Source organism: Sapajus apella, unplaced genomic scaffold (genome assembly GCF_009761245.1).
Source record: "Sapajus apella isolate SASKATOON/1434 unplaced genomic scaffold, GSC_monkey_1.0 scaffold137, whole genome shotgun sequence".
NCBI lineage: Eukaryota > Metazoa > Chordata > Mammalia > Primates > Cebidae > Sapajus > Sapajus apella.
Window position 1 is genome coordinate 2,602,250 of NW_022437077.1, and position 21,206 is coordinate 2,623,455.

At 42.5% G+C, this 21,206-nt stretch overlaps 1 protein-coding gene across 7 annotated transcripts in view; it reads right to left on the reverse strand.

Moving 5' to 3' along the window:
* The window catches only part of PKIG (cAMP-dependent protein kinase inhibitor gamma), a 98,028-nt gene that overhangs the window by 32,624 nt on the left and 44,198 nt on the right, over nucleotides 1-21,206 (reverse strand). Inside the window, exons 1-2 of one of the 7 annotated variants that reach the window (XM_032263744.1) lie at nucleotides 6,212-6,799; nucleotides 5,638-5,744 (exon numbers count right to left, since the gene is read on the reverse strand). The exons of 5 other annotated variants lie outside the window; for them this stretch is intronic. The gene's annotated coding sequence lies outside the window, so the exon portion shown is untranslated. Of the gene's footprint in view, nucleotides 1-5,637; nucleotides 5,745-6,211; nucleotides 6,800-21,206 lie in introns of those variants that run through there. One more of the 7 variants, XM_032263743.1, reaches the window with a different exon arrangement.

Genomic DNA, 21,206 nt, shown 5'->3' on the forward strand with positions numbered 1-21,206 from the left:
CTGCCCCTCTGAAGCCATGGGAGATAGGAAGGTGCCAGAAATGACTGCTTCACCAGGGGCAGCTCACAGTTGCTCCCTAATACAAATGCTGGCAAAGCTCCCAGAGTCAGGAACTACAGGGAGAGAGCAGGAGGAATCAACCCAGCACAAGATCAGGACCTCCACAAGGATGCTGATCCAGTGTCTGGCATTTTGGAGCACTTGGGCATATTTCCTTCGCAGTACTTTTCACATGCCATTTAAATTATTCACTCCTCTGCCTATCTTCCCTTGATGCACAGAGAACTCCACAAGACCAGAGCCTGTGTCTTTACCCCAGTCCTCTAGCCCAGTGCTTAGTACTAACAGGCCCTCAATGTACGTTTATTGAATGTTAAAGACCACACCGATAAAGTACTAAAACAGTAAGTGACCTAGATCCCTGGGACATAGTAAGAATGCACCAAATACTTTCTTCAGTGCTATGAAGGGCCATTATTCAGTTCTAAAGAGCCAAGCTAAAGCCTGTCATTTCTTCAAAGATTACAGAGGCTTCTTTTAGGAAATGCTAGCTTCCTCCAGTAGAGCGGATGCATTATGCGTTCTGATCTGCAATTCATAATCAATCAACATAAGAGCTGACTCCAACTTCCAAAGAAACCACTCTTTGAAGGAGCAGTACTCAAAGTTTTCCTAAGGCATTTCTGAAGGATTTCCAGGAAGCAGTGAGCTCAGCCTAGGGTCATGATTAATAACCTGTTTCCCAGAACTTTAAATTTTCCACCTTAGTTTCCACTTAGGAATTGCTTCTGGCCCCTCGTGACAGCACGTGGCAGAGTTAATTGTGCCAGTTCAACTTCTTGTCTGTCACACCCAGCACCTGCTACCAGCTTCTTCCTTAAGTTGCTGGGCCAGGGTCCTCTGGTCTGAAGAGAATAGCAGCCCCTTCTGCTTTTGGCCTCAGCACTGGCTGGCTGATTTGAGGTTCAGCATCACTTGACTAGGTGAGAGGAAACAGTGCTAAGGCTTGGTTTGAAGAGCCAACATGGCAGCTCCAGGGTCCGTCACAGGGGTTTCAAAATAATGAGTTCAAAGATAACTTCCAGTTCCTCATACAAATGCCATCCTATGTCTGAGGGGGCAGATGCCTGTGTATATTGGCTGACATTCTCTTTCTGGAATTTGTGAGCAGCTAATCCTAAGCATGTATTTTTGTACCAACTAAGTGCTTTATGATCCCTATCTCATTTCATCCACATGGCATCCCTTTGAGGTCGGTATGACTGTGACCCTCACCCCCACTTGACAGAAAGAGAAGTAGGTTCTGTAAGATGAGGTGATCAGTCCAGGATCTCCCAGCTAGGAGGTAGTGAGAGCAGAGCTCTTACCTGCGATCCCTTTCCAATTTCTCACTGAACTCTAGACTGTCTAAATTGAAAGAGACAGCGGGGATACAAAATCAATGTGCAGAAATCACAAGCATTCCTATACACCAATAACAGACTTAAAGACAGCCAAATCAAGAACAAACTGCCATTCACAATTGCCACAAAGAGAATAAAATACCTAGGAATACAACTAACAAGGAACGTAAAGGACCTCTTCAAGGAGAACTACAAGCCACTGCTCAACGAAATAAGAGAGGACACAAACAGATGGAGAAACATTCCATGTTCATGGTTAGGAAGAATCAATATCGTGAAAATGGCCATACTGCCCAAAGTAATTTACAGAATCAACGCTATCCCCATCAAGCTACCAATGACCTTCTTCACAGAACTGGAAAAAAAAACACCTTAAACTTCATATGGAACCAAAAGAGAGCCCGCATAGCCAAGTCAATTCTAAGCAAAAAGAACAAAGTGGGAGGCAACACACTACCGGACTTCAAACTATACTACAAGACTATAGTAATCAAAACAGCATGGTACTGGTACCAAAACAGAGATATAGACCAATGGAACAGAACAGAGGCCTTGGAGGCAACACAACATATCTACAACCATCTGATCTTTGACAAACCTGACAAAAACAAGCAATGGGGAAAGGATTCTCTGTTTAATAAATGGTGTTGGGAAAACTGGCTAGCCATGTGCAGAAAGCAGAAACTGGACCCCTTCCTGACACCTTATGCTAAAATTAACTCCAGCTGGATTAAAGACTTAAACATAAGACCTAACACCATAAAAACCCTAGAAGAAAATCTAGGCAAAACCATTCAGGACATAGGCGTAGGCAAGGACTTCATGACCAAAACACCAAAAGCATTGGCAACAAAAGCCAAAATAGACAAATGGGACCTAATCAAACTCCACAGCTTCTGCACAGCAAAAGAAACAGTCATTAGAGTGAATCGGCAACCAACAGAATGGGAAAAAATGTTTGCAGTTTACCCATCTGACAAAGGGCTGATATCCAGAATTTACAAAGAACTAAAACAGGTTTACAAGAAAAAAATAAACAAGCCCATTCAAAAGTGGGCAAAGGATATGAACAGACACTTTACAAAAGAAGACATACATGAGGCCAACAAACATATGAAAAAATGCTCATCATCACTGGTCATCAGAGAAATGCAAATCAAAACTACATTGAGATACCATCTCACGCCAGTTAGAATGGCAATCATTAAAAAATCCAGAGACAACAGATGCTGGAGAGGATGTGGAGAAATAGGAACACTTTTACACTGTTGATGGGAGTGTAAATTAGTTCAACCATTGTGGAAGACAGTGTGGCGATTCCTCGACCTAGACATAGAAATTCCATTTGACCCAGCAATCCCATTACTGGGTATATATCCAAAGGATTATAAATCATTCTACTATAAGGACACATGCACACGAATGTTCATTGCAGCACTGTTTACAATAGCAAAGACCTGGAACCAACCCAAATGCCCATCGATGATAGACTGGACAGGGAAAATGTGGCACATATCCACCATGGAATACTATGCAGCCATAAAAAACGATGAGTTCGTGTCCTTTGTAGGGACATGGATGAATGTGGAAACCATCATTCTCAGCAAACTGACACAAGAACAGAAAATCAAACACCGCATGTTCTCACTGATAGGCGGGTGTTGAACAATGAGAACACATGGACACAGGGAGGGGACACTACACACTGGGATCTGTTGGGGGGAAATAGGGGAGGGACAGAGGAGGGTGGGGAGTTGGGGAGAGATAGTATGGGGAGAAATGCCAGATACAGGTGATGGGGAAGAAGGCAGCAAATCACACTGCCATGTGTGTACCTATGCAACAATCTTGCATGTTCTTTACATGTACCCCAAAACCTAAAATGCAATAAAAAAAAAAAAAAAGAAAGAGACAGCGGACACCAACCAGACCCAGGGTTGCAAATGCCCACAGGGGCCAGGGGCCAGGCAGGGGACTAGAGGGCAGGCAGGGGAATGCACAGACGGTAATGAACTGGAGAACACACCTGCCTAAAGGCATTCAAATTAAAACCAAAACACCACTCTGACTTCAGATTCTAGTTCACTTACTTCACAGATGGGGAGACCGAGATCCAGGGAGGTGATACGGAAAAGGCAGTGCACTGTGGTAAAATGTTCAAGGGCTTCGGGGACAGCCAGTTCTCATTAGGAACTCAAGCTCTATCCCCTGCCAGCTGTGAGACTCTGGGTAATCCACTGTGCCTCTCTGTGCCTTTCTTATGTGTAACATGGAAATGATCTCTGCCTCATATAATTGCTGTGAAGATTAAGAGAAGTCAGCATATGCAAGATGCCCAGCCCTGTATGTGACATTTATTTCAGGAATATACAAAAGCTAGGGAAGATCTTCGGACACGTCTTTTCCACATGCTACCTCCACTCCCAAGATGACCTAAACTCATTGCCAGGGTGACTGAAGTGGGGTAGGTCAGGAAAAGCACACTGATAACAACAGTGACTTTGACACACAAAATAAGAACCAAAAGCCACCCTCATCTGGTACATGAAGGCCTGGTTGAGGAGTATAAGGCATTCCACATTTCCACTCCCCACTTCCTGGACCACAAAGTCTAGGTATCTTCCTTCCAGAACATCACTTCCTCACACCACCTTAGGAAAAAGCATGTCTTTTTTGATTACTCCAAATCTCAAAATCCTGAGGGTGCTGGGATGAAGCAGAGGAGGCAGCCCATGCCTTCTTACTGCCCATGCCCATGGGTGGGTCCATGGCAGCAACAGTCCACCTTCAATGGGATGAACTGCTGGGGAAGACTGCAGCTTTAAGAAATGCCAAGGGCCATTAAGAACCCTCCTGTTAACTAGTATCTTAATTCAAATAAATAGTTTCAAAATATCACAACTTCCTGAGGATTCGGGTCTCTTACACCCTTAAAGAAAGCCCTTTATTTATCAAGACCTAGGACCTTGGAAATTCAAAATTCAAAATCTGACGTCTTTTGCTTTTTTTCTTTTCTTTTCTTTTCTTTTGCACTCTGGCTGTGCCTATCCTTCCCTTGTGGCAGGAGAGGGCAGAACTACGTTAAATGATGAGAGAGAGGCAAATAAAGAGATGTTCCCCCTTCTTCTCCCTCTTTCTTGCCTAACTAGGAACTAAGATGGCAGGCTTTAAGTTTAAATTAAGTTGTGTCTCCTTTGTACCTATGTGCCAGGCTTTCTACTGGGCAATGGGGCATAGCAATGGGCTACACAGACACGCAGAGGGTGCACGTGGTCTAGTGGAGACACAGGGAACTGAAGTTATGCCGGCAATTATGTAAATACAGTTCAGTTAAACATGAAGGGGTTCAGGATCATATGAGAACATATAAGTAGATGGTTGCCCTCAGTCAACAGTGTTAGGGAATAATACTGACCATCTAGTGCTATGTAAATGGTTGAGCATAACACAGGGCCTAGTGCTTAAGAGATACTCAATAATGTCAATTCCTTCTTTCCTCTCTCCCCAAGTGTACATGCTTGTGTATGTGTGTGCACACATATAAACACACATATACACACATCACTAACACTCTTTCTCTTTGTTCAAGAACACTTTACCTAAAAAATACCCATAAAAACTCAGAAGTAACTCAATGTTGCCTGTTTTATGCCTTCTTTTAACTGCCCTACAGGCGCCCGTTTTTAGCTACTCTGGGAAACTGAAAACCTCGGGTACTTTGCTCCTAAAGCCATAAAGGCCCAACGCAAAGGGAGAAGAAATAAGGACAGTTCATTTCATACTCAATTTGGAAATACAGAGATCATCTAGTTTTGTCCCCTCATTAGGTACAAACGAAGAAACAGACCCAGAGAGTGTGAAACACTTGCCCAAGGTGACAGTTTCCTTGGGTGACCCTTCTAATACATGGTAGCTTTTTGGTTTTTTAAGCTGAAATCTTTGCCTGTTAGCTTTAACTTTTCAAATATATATATTTAATGTGTTAACTGGGAGGTAGGCCCCCCCACATTCAAGCCATCTCAAGCCACCCGGGAACCCTCAGTTCAGGGACACCAAGTAAGGGACCTGGGCACAACAAGGGCCCCCTCTTTTTCTCTCTACAGAGTAGCTTGCTTAGTTTCAAATCCTGAAAACAGATACCAACAAATAAAACGCCGAAGGGCTTACATGTCCTGTTTATATTCCAGGCATAAACAGCAAACTTTTTAAAGGAAGCAATAAAAAGATCACAAACCCAAGGTTAAAGATTTCCAGCCCCTCTCCATCTTGGAGTTTTCCACACAGCTGCTGCAGCACTGGGTTTATATGTGATAAATTCATGAAGTCTGACCATATCTGTAACTGAAATTTAACACAATTGTATTGGTGAGGGGGATGATTACAGGGGATTTTCACTACTTTCAGAGACTTTTCTTTCCAGAATGTTTAAAAAATTTTATACCACCTTTGTAATCAGAAAAAAAAGTAAAGGTCTTACAAACACCAATTTCTCAGAGAAGATTTATTTCTTCACCTATATCTGGAGCAAGGAGCTGCTTTTAAAGCTCTGAATATTCTGTCAAAGTTCTCTGGGTAAAAATGAAACAGCATCTGAATGGAGCCCATCTGTGAGACTTAAGGCTCCGACTAGCCTTAGGCAGTTTCAGACAAAGCCATAATTTTCAGAGCAAGCTCACATATATCATAACATAAAAATAGACAGTTTGTGGCCAACAGGCTGGAAAGCAAGCTCTCCAGAGAGCTCGGCCTCCAAGCTCTGCTTCTCCCTGGAGGTGCCGGACAGGGGAAGAGAGTAAAGTTCTACTTACAAGAGCAAAGTTTCCTCAAAATTCAGTGGTCCTCAGTCAAAAGTGGAGGCAGAATTTAAGACACCAGGATTCAAGGTTAGCAGTCCAGCCAGACCTGTGGTGCAGGCAGGATCCTCACTTTACCCCCCTCTCTCTTCCCCGTGTCTCCTAAATGAAAAGCACTTCGAGGTTTTAGTGGGTGTTTCCCATGTCTCGGGCCAAGTAAGTCCCCATTTGTTGTAATCCAATGCTCAGCCTGATGATGTCAACCACACAACTCACAAGCTCAGTTTCCACCTCTCTATCCACGGGAGAGACCCATTTCCTGTGGACAATAAGCCAGGGGCTGTAGCTGCACCCCAGGCTGCCACACTCGCCTAACATCCTTCCTTCAATTTTCAACCCTGCAGCTTTAGTAACAAAAGGCTTCCTATCCACTCACTGAGCCAGGGCTTCTGGGTAAACCCCTTTGCTTCTTAGTGAGTTGTCTACCTTGCCATTTGTTTAATTCATTTCTTTGGTATATAACATACTAGTTAGGGTGGAGATCTTCATCCCACCCCACACCCATCTCTTTCTTCCTGCCCAATTTTCCAAGTTGTTTAATTTCTCCCAAGTCTCCCAGGTACATGCTGGGCGCAGTACATGAGACAGTCCTTCAAGTTGGGGAGGTGACATGTGCCCACAGGGAAGGCTTGGAAACAACACTGTCACCTGGGGAACTGGGTTCGGGTCTTGGTCAGGCCTTCAACTGAATGAATGACCTGAAGCAAGTCACATCCCTCTCTGGACCTCAGTTTCCCTATCAACAAAATGCTAGCTTTGGTGCTTTCCACTTCTGAAATTAAGTGACTAAAAATCACTGACAGAGGAGCTTAATAACAAATGCATTATATATACAGCATTTTACTACAAGCTACCTAACTACATGCTTGAGGGAAGGAAGAACCTGGAGAAGTAAGAGGCCACTGCCCAAGATGCCAGGCTCAGCTGGGCTCCTTTAACCCCCTTTTATAAAGGAGACAAATAGATTCTCTGGGAGTAAAACCAAAAGAATTCACTGAGCAAGTCCTCAGGGACAAGAAAAGCAGCAGCATAAACTACCAGATAAGATAAACAAGTAAGAGAATTTAAATGTCCTTAGGGACTAACATGGAACAGCAGTAGTTACGAGAGATAATTTCTTGCATTTGTCTAGTGCTTGATGGTAAAGAAAAAGAACATCTCTCTGCTTTTGTGTATAATGGGAAGCAATGTGACATGCACAGCGGTTAGAAACATCCTTTGGGAGCCACAGATGTGGATCTGAGTTGTGTGTGACTTAATTTCTCTGAACTTCAGCTTTTTTAACTGTCAAGTGGGATACTAGTGCCTCTGTTTTAGGATTGTGGGAATTAAAAAACACATGTAAGGAAACGGAAAGTATTTGGTACTTACTAAGTATTGAATAAATGTTAGCTCTCCTTGTACATAATCTCATTTAATTCTCATAACATCCTTAGGAGAATTAGATATTCAGAGGCTACATTATTAATCTCCCTTTCCTGGATAAGAAGATACATTCAGAGAAGTTAGGTGACATGCCCAAGGTCACACAGCTCAACGCGAAACAGATAGAATTAGAAATGGAGCCTCAACTCCTAACTAGGTCAGCACACGTGCCACACACATGCCAATGCCAATGTCATTTCTCAACACTGTTGCTGCAGCCAGCCTGGTAAAGGAAACACTCAGGCCGCTAGGTCAGAGAGGCTGCTTTCCTTGCTTTGCTACCAAACCCTGTGTGGCCTAAAGCAAGTGTGGGCTTCAACTAACTCTCTCAAAAGGAGCAGATCTGATCTCTTTCAATGCTACTTTGATGGTAATGGGAAGGTAGGGATGGAGCTTTACTGGCAAAGCGGCTCTCTATAGGTGGGGAAGAGGCTATGGTAGTTTGTGGTTTAATAAGATTTTTTATTGGTTCTCAGAAAACACAAATGCTCATCAGAAAAGACCTGAGAAAACATGCTATATTAGGAGGAAGTTTGCCAATCTGAAAGCTTTCAACAACGTGATATAGGACTGTTGTGGAATAAAAACCACACCAGCCTAGTAACCCACAGAGAGCAGTTGTTCACAGTTCAGAGACCTGGGCTTCCTTCTGGTCCCCAGACCTTCTTGCTGTGCCTTGGTTTCCTAATGCAAAATGAGAATAATAGCCTTACTCCCCAAGGTTCTTATGTGGGTTAAATGCCTGCCACATATTATTCATTCAAAAATACTTGAAAAATAAGCTGCAGTGTTTCATAGTAAAGACACTGCAGCTTATTTTTTTCCTAATTCTGAATTTCTGATGAAATTATAATTTCATCATGCTTTGCCCTAATGGTGATGTGACAATAAAATAAAGTCACATATTGGTCAGGAAGTCAGAAGGGTCCTGTATTTCTCCAGAATGTCAGGATGAGTAATGAACAAAAACCTACCCATAGCTGTCAGGCCTGATCTTGGCAGCAACACTCAGTTTGGAGGGACTGGAGTTGGGGCCATTGTTTGGCTGATCCTTTATTCCAGAAGCCTGAGTGGGTGTCTCAGGAAATAAGGGTGGGTTCTTGAGATGGGTACTTTGAATCATGTTTTGTTACTTGAACAAAAATAATAGTAAGGAGCCCATTCATAAAAACATCATTTTCTTTAAACATATACTTTGTTAACACTTCCTTTGTGAACTGAATTAATTCTAAGCCTGTGACAGAATCCAGGAAGACAGAATCATAGCAACACTGGCACATTCATTTCTTCTTATTTTATTTTTTTTGAGATGGAGTCTTGCTCTGTCACCCAGGCTGGAGTGCAGTGGCACGATCTTGGCTCACTGCAACTTCCACCTCCTGGGTTCAAGTGATTCTTCTGCCTCAGCTTCCCAAGTAGCTGGGATTATAGGTGAGTACCACCATGCCTGGCTAATTTTTTCTATTTTTAATAGAGACAGGGTTTCACCATATTGGCCAGGCTGGTCTCAAACTCCTGACCTCATGATCCACCCTCCTCGGTCTCCCAAAATGCTGAGATTACAGGCATGAGCCACCACGCCCAGCCCCATTTCTTCTTATAACTGACAATATTGGACACACTATGTGGACTGGGGGCCATACTGTGCACTAAGCACTCTCTAAACACCACTTCATGTCATCCTCACAATAATCAGGTGCAAGAAACATTATCAATATTCACATCCTACAGCTGTAGCAACAGCTGCATGGCGAACCAAACAACCTGCTCAAAGGCTCACAGGAGCAAGGGGAAGATCCTATGCTCTAACTGGGGACCGTCCGGGGCCAGTCCTGAATCTACAACCCCCTTGCACTACTGCCTCTTAAAGGGCTTCCCTTCAGGAAACTTGACTGTTTTTCACAGACAGCAGTATCAGCTTCACTTGAGGATGAAAGAAACTTTGGCTGCTCAATTCCACCTCTACCCCACTTTAGAAGGAGTCTCTCCTTCCTCTGAATTTCCTTAGTACTTTCTGTTTCTCTCTTAAGAAACTTACCCTTTTCTCCTTTGACACATATTTTTTGGGGGCAGGTCTAATTTCCCTAGAATCTGCTAGAATCCTAACTTCTTAAGGAAAAGATCTGTATCTAATTTAGCAGCATTTTGTACATATTATGAGATACTTATTAAAATAAGGAAATCTATAAACAAACCCCAAAACTATTACTGGATGTTTACCACATGCTAGGTAATATTCTGCTTTATTATATTTTATTTATTTATTTATTTTTGTAGAGATGGGGGTCTCACCATATGCCCAGGTTGGTTCTGAACTCCTGATCTCAAGTGATCTGCCTGCCTCGGCCTCCCAAAGTGTTCAGATTATAGGTGTGAGCCACCATGCGTGGCTGTATTCCAACTGCTTTATATAATTACCTCATTTAATCCCATAAGGATCTCTATGAGGTCGGCATCATTACTATCCCCTCTTGACACATGAGAAAATCACAGACACAGATTGATTAACTTGTTTAGATGAAATGTTAGTCCATTTTACATTGCTATAAGGGAATCCCTGAGGCTCAATAATTTATGAAGAAAAGAGGTTTACTTGGCTCATGGTTCTGCAGACTATATAAGCATGGCTCACGCCTGTAATCCCACCACTTTGGGAGGCCAAGGCAGGCAGATCACAAGGTAAAGAGATCGAGACCATCCTGGCCAGCATGGTGAAACTCCATCTTTACTGAAAATATAAAAATTAGCTGGGCATGGTGGCATGTCCCTATAGTCCCAGCTACTCGGGAGGCTGAGGCAGACCAATTGCTTGAACCCAGGAGGCGGAGGATGCAGTGAGCCAAGATCGCACCACTGCATGCCAGCCTGGCGAAAGAGCAAGACTCCATCTCAAAAAAAAAAAAAAGAAAAAAGGCATGGAGCCAGCATCTGCTTCTGGTGAGGCCTTAGGAAAGGGGAGCCGGAATGTCGCATGGCAAGAGAGGGGAGCAAGTGTGAGAGAGAGAAGTGCCAGGCTCTTTTCAAACAACCAGGGCCAGGCATGGTGGCTCATGCCTGTAATCCCAGCACTTTGGGAGGCCCAAGGCAGGTGGATCACCTGATGTCAGGAATTCAAGACCAGCCTGGCCAATGTGGTGAAACCCTATCTCTACTAAAAATACAAAACTTAGCCAGGCTTGATGGTGTACCCATGCAGTCGGAGCTACTCAGGAGGCTGAGGCAGGAGAATTGCTTGAATTTGGGAGGCAGAGGTTGCAGTGAGCTGAAATCACACCACCGCATTCCAGCCTGGATGACAGAATGATAATCTGTCTCAAAAAAACACAAAAAAACAATGTTTTGAAATCAGAAACTTAAACCTTTTTTGGGGGAGGGGAGTCAAACCCATAAAAGATGACTAAGACATCGCTCAAAGTATTTTTTTGGTTTTAGAGTACACGTGGCTGCTTTTTCTTCAGCATTTGATGTTCAGAGGATCCACTTCATGGTCCCCTTTGGACTGCTGATTGGGTGTGTCTGAAGGAGAGCTGCAAGGAGAAGAGAAGCCTGACCCCAGTGAATATGCGGCTAGAAACTGGATAGGTTTATAGAATATCACATTGTCCCCTCTCTGCCTATTTTCAAACCACTTCCCACCAGCTTGAGATAAGTTTCCAACTAGGGCTGTTTTGGGAGAGATGGACCTTCACTTACGCTAACTTTAAACAGTCTTGGACTCATTGAATTTTGCAGCTGAACGGAACATGTGGTCTCCTCATTTTAGGGGTGAGGAATGCCAGATCCAGAGAAGGTAAGGGACTATCCTGAGGTTGTACAGCCTGTTGCTCTAACAGAAGGACCTTCTATTGGTTTGAGACTCTCACTTGCTACTGTACTTTTAAATACAAATTTGAAGGGCTCTTCCCTCTTGTTTTGGTTAACTCCTACTCAGCCATCAGATTTCATATTAAATGTCACCTCCCTAGGGTGACCTTTTCTCTGAGCCACGTTAGCTCCCCCTGCTGTATGGGTTTCATGGTACCCCTATGACTCGTCTCATAACCCTTAACATATTTGTAAGTACACGTCCCATGTGTTTCCCTACCAGACTGTAAACTCCACAAGGTCAACACTATGGCTTTCTGGTTCACTGAATACATCTATCCCAAGTGCCTAGAAGAGTGCCTGGCATAAAATAGGAAACTCAATAAATATTTTCTAAACACACACATACACTCTCTCTCTCTCTCTCTCTTTCCCCCCTTAATCCAGTCTATGGTAAAACAATAACATACTTTTTGTGAAAAGCACCATGTCTTCTAAACTACAATTTGGGCCTTCTTGCTGAAGGAAGGATCATTAGAGGACAAGAGATTTATTTCATTTTAAATAATTTCCAGTAGAAAAAGTTCAGAGAGGCATGACAACAGAACCTTAAGTTCAGAGCACAGGGACAAGAAAGCACCATTAGAAATGAGAGACAAAGAATGGCATGGAACCTCAGGGAGGCTCTGGGTCTGAAGACAGCAGGCATGGAGAAGATTCAGGAGAAGGGCCATAAATGAAGGGATCCACTGAAGGTCCTGTGCCAGCCAGCTCCTCTGTCCCATACCTGGAGCACACATAGGGCCCCAAAGCTCTGTCGAACCACAGGGAAAGACAGGAGGCCTCTTTAAATAAATTGAATGAATTGCCTGGGATTGATCGAGGGCTTCTAGTGAGAGTCTGGCCTCCTTATTCTGACACATTAAGGGCCCTCAGTCTAACTGCTGGTCCTGCTCATGTGCCCTCAAGCATCTTCCACTTAGTACCTTAGTACCCTTCCAGTACCCAGCAACTTCCCAGGCAGGGCAGAGGCCTATGGGACAAACAGATGACCCATTCCAGAGGAAACCGAGACCTATCCCCTTAAAGAAATCTTTTGATTGTCGATGGCCAAATAAGCATGACAAGACGTCTGATGAAAACCAACTGCATGACAGGAGTTCAACACCAGCCTGGCCAACATGGCAAAACCCCATCTCTACTAAAAATACAAAAATTAGCTGGGCATGGTGGTGAGTGCCTGTAATCCCGGCTACTTGGGAGGCTGAGGCAGAAGCATCATTTGAATTCAGGATGTAGAGGTTGCAGTGAGCCGAGATGGTGCCACTGCACTCCAGCCTGGGCAATAGAGAGAGACTCTGTCACAAAAACAAACAAAAAACTGATGAGTCAAGAAAAAGCAGTATGGTAATGTGAGGTCCTTCTTTGGATCTGACTGGAAAGAAGAAAAAAAAATTATGAGTTAATTGGAGATCACTGCTAATAATAAAGGATTATTAATTATTTTATACATGATAGTAATGTGGTTATATTTTTAAAATGAGTCCTTATTCTCTTAAAAATACATACCAGGCCGGGCATGGTGGCTCACGCCTGTAATCCCAACACTTTGGGAGGCCAAGGCAGGTATATCATCTAAGGTCAGAAGTTCAAGACCAGCCTGACTGATGTGGTAAAAACCTGTCTCTATTGAAAATAAAAAAATTAGCCAGGCATGGTGACATGCGCCTGTAGTCCCAACTACTTGGAAGGCTGAGACAGGAGAACTGCTTGAACCTGGGAGGTGGAGATTGCAGTGAGCTGAGATTGTGCCAATGCACTCCAGCCAGGGTGACTGAGCAAGATTCTGTTGCAAACAAACAAACAAAATCATGCTAAAGCAGTTACCGATAAAATGATGTCTAGAATTTACTCCAAAATAATCTAGTGGCAAGGGAAAAGTGGCTACCAGCATAGATGAAATAAGATTGGCCATGGGTTGTTGATTTTTGAAGCCGGGTAATGTGTGGTACTGTGGATTCATTATACTATTCTTTCTAGTTTTGTACATGTTTCAAATTTCTGTAATACAATTAAAAAAAAACCAGATATCTCTATAAGCATATTATTTAGCTATAGAGAGATAAACACTAGATCAAACGCCTAACAGGATCAAAAGTGTAGGCTCTTGGGAGCAGGATAGGAGGAAGGTGAAGGAAGGGTGGGGGCAGGGAACAGACAGTTTTTATTGTTTTTACGATATTTGACCTTAAAAAAGACTAAGGAAAACTATGTGCATGTACCATTCTGACAAAAACAAAATTAATTTGAAAAAGGAAATGGGAGTGATATTATTTAGAGAAATAGAAGTAACCACCAAAAGAAATAAAAGCAGAAAAATAAAATGGCTGCCTCAGATGCCTTTCTGGACTCAGATTTTTTAAAAAGTCATATTCATGTATTACTTGAATTTTTTAAAGTTAGCTATAATAATCAGTTAATACTATCAGTTATTAGCAGGGCTTTCTGCTAATCTCTACATCTATAAACTGAATACTTCCTCAGCTTTAGAATCCTAAATCACCCAGAGTGAATATCTCCACATTAAGGGTAATAATAACAATTATTGCCATTAAACTATTGTTTGCCATTTGTCACTACTTTATATATGTTGTTTCTAATCCTTCTAACACTCCTGCAAGGCAAGTATAGATATTCCCATTTTACAGATGAAAAGGTTAAGGCTGAGAGACATCTGCTTGAGGTCACAGTGTGGGCTAGGCCTGTGAAACTCAAACACCAAGCTCTTTCCATTACCTAATTTCTCCTCTGCATTCCATTTGTTCAGTATAGTCCAGAAAGTACCTTTACATAAATTTTCTCATCAACCCCAAGAAACAGGAGGGACATGACTATTTTTACTTGACAAATGAAGAAACCAAAGCTAAGAAACGTTAGGTAACTTGCCCAAGAATCCAGGCTCCTGATTTTTAATCTAGTATTCCCTTTACCATTCCTTATGTCCCCTCAACAACAAAATGTTAAATGATTCATAATCTCCTTATGGGCATTTGACATAAGAGTCATTGTACCACTGTACATGAATGCACCCATACAGCCGAAGCAGGAATTTTAAAAAGAGAGAGAGAGGAAGACATTTTTTCCAAGGAAATATAGTAATAAACCACGGAATGTCCTCAGTTGCTCTAATGACAGCATGTTGCTTCAGTCCTCAAAGGGACTCTTGAAATGTCAGCAGCCTGCCTGCCTGGCATAGAGCAGATCAGCTGCTGGCACAGGCAGCCTGCAGCAGTTCTGACAACCAGTGCCACTCTACTTAGTTCCAAAGAAAGAAATGAGCCGTGCATGCTTCTGCCCTGAAAAAAGAACTTCTGTGCTTCCTAAATCTACTTCAGTCAACAGCTATGTGGCCCCAGGGCTTTTTAATAGTTGCCAGGAATCTTCTTAGACCAGTGCTACTCATCAGAGCAGAGGCATGTTTATGAAACTGTACATCAAGTTGCATAGGGGTGGGAGCCAAATGTGGGGTAACTAAAGAGGGTGAACATGTGACCCTTGATCATCTCAAGTCCAGGATAGCTGAAGGCTCTGCCCAGAAAAGCAGCAGCCCAAAATTTGGGCACAAGAGCCTTCAGGCTGGTGTGAGATGCTCCTCAGTCTGTGCTGGCATGTGAAAAATGGCCAAGCAGCAGTTAGTGGAAAGAGGCTGTTTACTTGAGTTCAAACTATTTATAGCACCAGCAATCTGCACATATTTGGATGACAAATCTCTGGGCTTCAAGTAAGTGGTGCTTTGCTCCTGGACAATTTCATCAAACACATTCCCTCCCCACGCCACCCCCAGTCCCCCTCACTAACACATGTTGCCCTCAGGATGTTTTATTTAAGTTGCTGAATTTTAAAAGATTATAAAAAGAAACCACATTTTAAGAACAAGTGACTTTTAAACCATTTATTTCCATGTTTGAACTACATATTTTCTTTAAGGCTTGAATGAGAAATTAAATTATAATACATGTATACTCTATAAAAATATACATTTGCCCCATATATGAACAAAACAGTAATCGAATGATGTAATTTAATGTGAATATTGACCTGGCATGTAATCCCAGGTATGATTACTTTGGGAGGCTGAGGTGGGGGGATCACTTGAGGTCAGGAGTTCGAGACCAGCCTGACCAACATAGTGAAACCCTGTCTCTACTAAAAATACAAAAAAATTTAGCTGGGCATGGTGGCAGGTACCTGCTACTCAGGAGGCTGAGGCAGGAGAATTGCTTGAACCCGGGAGGTGAGATTGCGCCACTGCACTCTAGCCAGGACAACAGAGCGAGACTCCATCTCAAAAAATAAACAAACAAACATGTATATTTTTGTAAAGATGCTGAGGCCTACTCAAGCCCTACAAAGAGAACATTTCTTACAGTACAATTAACATAAGATGATTAGCCGGGCGCGGTGGCTCAAGCCTGTAATCCCAGCACTTTGGGAGGCCGAGGCGGGTGGATCACGAGGTCAAGAGATCAAGACCATCCTGGTCAACATGGTGAAACCCCGTCTCTACTAAAAATACAAAAAATTAGCTGGGCATGGTGGCGCGTGCCTGTAATCCCAGCTACTCAGGAGGCTGAGGCAGGAGAATTGCCTGAACCCAGGAGACGGAGGTTGCGGTGAGCCGAGATCACGCCATTGCACTCCAGCCTGGGTAACAAGAGCGAAACTCTGTCTCAAAAAAAAAACAAAAAAAACATAAGATGATTAAAGGCTTTCAGAACAGATCCACAAACAATGTGTAACCATATACACATTACAAACAAGAGGTCTTATTACCTATGGATTCTGGGGAGAAGCAATGGTAGTGTACCGTGTTCATCAAAGCCCACTGTCCCCACTGCACGCCATACCGGAAAAGGGCTCAACTGTAACAAACACATGTGCAAAGCCTTCTGCACAGTTTAACTCACGGAAGGTGTTATAGCCTTGCCAATAAATTTGTTTGGAAAAACCAGTCTACCCTAAAAGCTGCCTTATTTTTATAGCAAGCAATGGTGATCTGCAACTTTTAACTCTTCTGACCCAGGCATTGCCTAATTCTAAAGAAGAAAATGTGCTTGTTAGTCAACATGCAGCTTCCAGTCCTACAATGCAGGCAGGATGTGATGTACAGAAAAAGGCCAGTAAAGAAAAGAGAAAGGTTTATAGTACAATGGGTGATGGTGGACAATTAACTTAGGGAAAGGAAATAGAAGAAATTCCTAAAAGGCACTTAGGTGTCTTCTTATCTTTTCCCTCTCCCAATGAAGCGCATTAGAAGGTCTCTAAGACAATCTTTCAACAACCCCCCTTTTTTTTAACATTAGGAAAGAAGTTCTGGTGATGGTAAAGAAAAAGAGTCATGTCTATGCATAGAATGTAAATTATTTAAAATTTTTTTCAGGTCACTTTGTCATTATTATTTTTTTCTTGAGAGAGAGAGCCTCACTCTGTTGCCTAGGCTATAGTGCAGTGGTGCGATCTAAGCTCACTGCAACCTCTGCCTCCTGGGTTCAAGCAATTCTCCTGCCTCGGCCTCTCGAGTAGCTGGGACTACATACTTGCACCAACATGCCCGGCTAATTTTTGTATTTTTAGTAGAGACAGGGTTTCACCATGTTGGCCAGGCTGGTCTTGAACTTCTGGCCTCAAGTGATCTGTTCACTTTGGCCTCCCAAAGTCCTGGGATTACAGGTGTGAGCCACCGTGCCTGGTCTAATGCTTGTAATGTTTGATCCCATATTTCTATTTCTAGGAATTTTCTAATTATAAAACTATTTATCATGCAGACCTTAGCTGAGATGTCACTTCTTTAGAAAAACTTTCCCATCCTCATTTCTTAACCATAGGTTCAGGCAAAAAAAAAAAAAGAGAAGAAAAACTTTCCCAAGCCATTCAACCTAAAATAGCCACCCATCTACCTACAACGTCACTTTCTGTTAAATGTCCATACTTTTTTTGTTGTTTATTCACTTCTTTACTGCCTTTCACTACTACCTCCTCCTGTCCCACATTAAAATGTCAGTTTTGTGACATGAGGTGCCTGGTCTGTGTTGGACACTATTCTTCCTAGGTGCTGGACACTAGCCAGGGACATTGCAGTATCATCTCATTTAACCTTCACTGCCATATGAAGTTTCTGTTATCCTTCTACTTTAGAGATAGGCAAACTGATGTACAGTTTCATTTTGGTGAGTGGCCAGTAAGTGGCAGTTGAAATCTAAATACTGGTATGTATGAGGACAGAGCCCACACTCTAAACTACCTCTCTCAAGATGATACAAAAGTTTAAATAGTTTAAATTTGCACACTTTTTAAACCAAACAATCCTAGTTGTGAAAATTTATTACATGGAGATGATCACACAAGAATACATAATTAGATATATCTTATTTGTTGCATATAACTTAACATAGCAAATACTGGCAATGTTCAGGCAAGTCACCAGTTAGCTGTAAACTTCAAGTTTACTTTTTGGTAAACAGGGGCCCCCATCTCAGATACTATGAGGATTTAATGAGACAATGCATAGCACCTGGCTTATAGTCCATGTTTTGTGGTTACTGTTATATTTATTCACTCATTCGAGATAGGGTCTTGCACTATAACTCAGGCAGGAGTGCAGTGGTATCATCATAGCTCGCTGTGACCTCAAACTCCTAGTCTCAGGTGATTCTCCCACAACTCAGCCTCCGGAATAACTGGGACTACAGGCATGCACCACCATGCCTGGCTAATTTTTTTCATTTTTTGTAAAGACAGAGTCTCACTATGTTGCCAGGCTGGTCTCGAACTTCTGGTCTCAAGTAATCCTGATGCCTTGGCCTCCCAAAGTGCTGGGATTACAGGCATAAGCCACTGAACCCAGCCTACCTTTAAATATCTAAAAGGATATACAATATACCAAATGGTTAATAGAGGATATCTCTGGACAGCAGGATTACACGGGGAGCTTCATTAACTCATTGTGTACTTCCAAGTTGTTCTACTTTTAATAAAATTCATATTAATCCTATATTCATAAAAAATAAAGATATTACTATTTTGAAAAAAAGAGAAAATAAAACTATAGGAGGAAACTATTTTATGGAACAGAGATGGAAACTACTAGATCTCAAAATAAAAACGTTCCTCCTCTTTTGTTCTATGTGAGAACCAGATCTTTAATATTCATATAGGTCCTATCCTATTGTGAGGGCCTACATTCACAGTGAAGTAAAGGAGATTCTTTTTTTTTTTTTTTTTTTTTTTTTGAGACGGAGTTTCACTCATGTTACCCAGGCTGGAGTGCAATGGCGCGATCTCGGCTCACCGCAACCTCCGCCTCCTGGGTTCAGGCAATTCTCCTGCCTCAGCCTCCTGAGTAGTTGGGATTACAGGCACGCACCACCATGCCCAGCTAATTTTTTGTATTTTTAGTAGAGACGGGGTTTCACCATGTTGACCAGGATGGTCTCGATCTTTTGACCTCGTGATCCACCCGCCTCTGCCTCCCAAAGTGCTGGGATTACAGGCTTGAGCCACCGCGCCCGGCCAGGAGATTCTTAATAAAAAATAAAGGCCTAAGAATTTAAATTAGCTTCACTAAAAATCTGAGATGTTAAAGCATATATACAGAAAGAAAAAAAGTTCTTCATAATCATATCTGCCTCCTAGAGAGGCTCCTGTCAAATGGACAGCCCTTTAGGCTATTGATAACTTTTTCAGATTCAGCAATGCAAAAAATAACAAACAAAAGCTGGGGACCAAGTGAGCCAGGCATGGTAGTTCAGGCCTATAATCCCAGCACTTAGGGAAGCCAAGGCAGAAGGATCCCTTGAGGACAGGAGTTTGAGACCAGCCTGGGCAACATGGTGAGACCCCCGTCTCTACAGAAAAAACATGTTTTGTTTTGTTTTTTCAATTAAAAAAGAAAATCCTGGGAGTTGCTAAGTACCTCTGTAATATAGAGAAAGAAGAACTGGAATTCCAGGGTAAATCTGTGAGCTATGAAAGAAAGAGAAGGAGCGAGGAGCCAGGGAGGTGGCAGAAGTCTGGATTTTCTGCTGACCCCTTCTTGGGATCTCCAAATCAAAAGCAAAGTCATTTATACTTACAGATGCTTTTTGTGAACGTATTCTTTGTTCCCGAAAACCAAGGAAGGGACTAAGTTTCAATCATGGACTGATAGGTTGGCAAAGGAGGAGGAGGAGGCAGAGATGACCAGGAGAGCATATGCCACACATTCACCCCCCCAAAAAAAATATCTACAGAATGTTCTGAAAACTTTGGACTTCCACAGGGCATGAAACAAGGGGTCATGCTGATCAGATCTAGATCTTCAAATGCTGAGATATCTGGGTCATACATAGTCTACTTATCAAGTGGGATCAAGGAACATATTGACATGTGTTCAATAATGCAAAAATAAGTTGCCTAGGTGGTTCACGCCTGTAATCCCAGCACTTGGGAGGCTGAGGTGGGTGGATCACCTGAGGTCAGGAGTTCAAGACCAGCCTGGCCAACATGGTGAAACCCCAACTCTACTAAAATACAAAAATTAGCTAGGCATGGTGACAGATGCCTATAATGTCTGCTACTCGGAAAGATGAGGCAGGAGAATTGCTTGAATCTGGGAGGTGTAGGTTGCAGTGAGCCAAGATGGCACCATTGCACTCCAGTCTGGGTGACAGAATGGGACTCTGCTTCCACTCCACTGAAAAGCTTTACATAAAATTGTATAATGATTATACTTTTAGGTCACATATTCCTTTGAGAATCTAATTAAATATCCTTCTCTGCAGAAAATGCAAATGAATATAATTTCAGGGGGATTGTGGAACTCCTGAAAGCCAACTTTGGACACAATACAGGTCCACAGTCCAAGTTCAAGAACTCTTGCTCTAGGGAAACTGCCACTGTTGATGAACATTGCTTGTTGTACAATGGGTATCACAAGCCACTTTGCAATTTATGCAGAAGGCCTAAGAACATTGCCAACATTCATTAATTTATAAACATTGTTGGGGGCCTAATCTAATAAATTTTGTTTTTGGTGGGTTTGTTTGTTTGTTTTTTTTTTCAGAGTCTTGCTGTTGCCCAGGCTGGAGTGCAGTGGCACAATCTCAGTTCACTGAAACCTCCACCTCCCAGGTTCAAACGATTCTCCTTCCTCAGCCTCCTGAATAGCTGAGACTACAGGCACACATCACCACACCCAGTCAATTTTTGTATTTTTAGTAGAGACAGGGTTTTACCATGTTGGCCAGGCTGGTCTCAAGCTCCTGATCTCAAGTGATCCAGCCTCCTTAGCCTCCCAAAGTGTTGGGATTACAGGCATGAGCCACTACGCCCAGCCTAACAGATTCTGAAAGTATAAAGATTAATGTGCTCCCTGTGTAAACAAAGTAATGGTTAACAGAGAGAAACAAAAAAGAAAACAGACCACAACAATATAGTGAGATGAACCAGACTAACCTTGTCCCTCAACTTCCTTTTTGGCTCCAGGACTTACTAACTACAAAATAAAGTAACAAGTGAAAATGACTGACATGAATATTGAGCACAAGCAAAGAAAAAAGCAACAAGGGTCTGGGATACTGGGTACCATTTTTAAATAGCCAGTCTGCTCCTCCTGTGGACTTTTGATTTCCCTCTGTATCTGCATAAAAATCTCTCTAAACAACACAAAAACAAAACAGAGCTC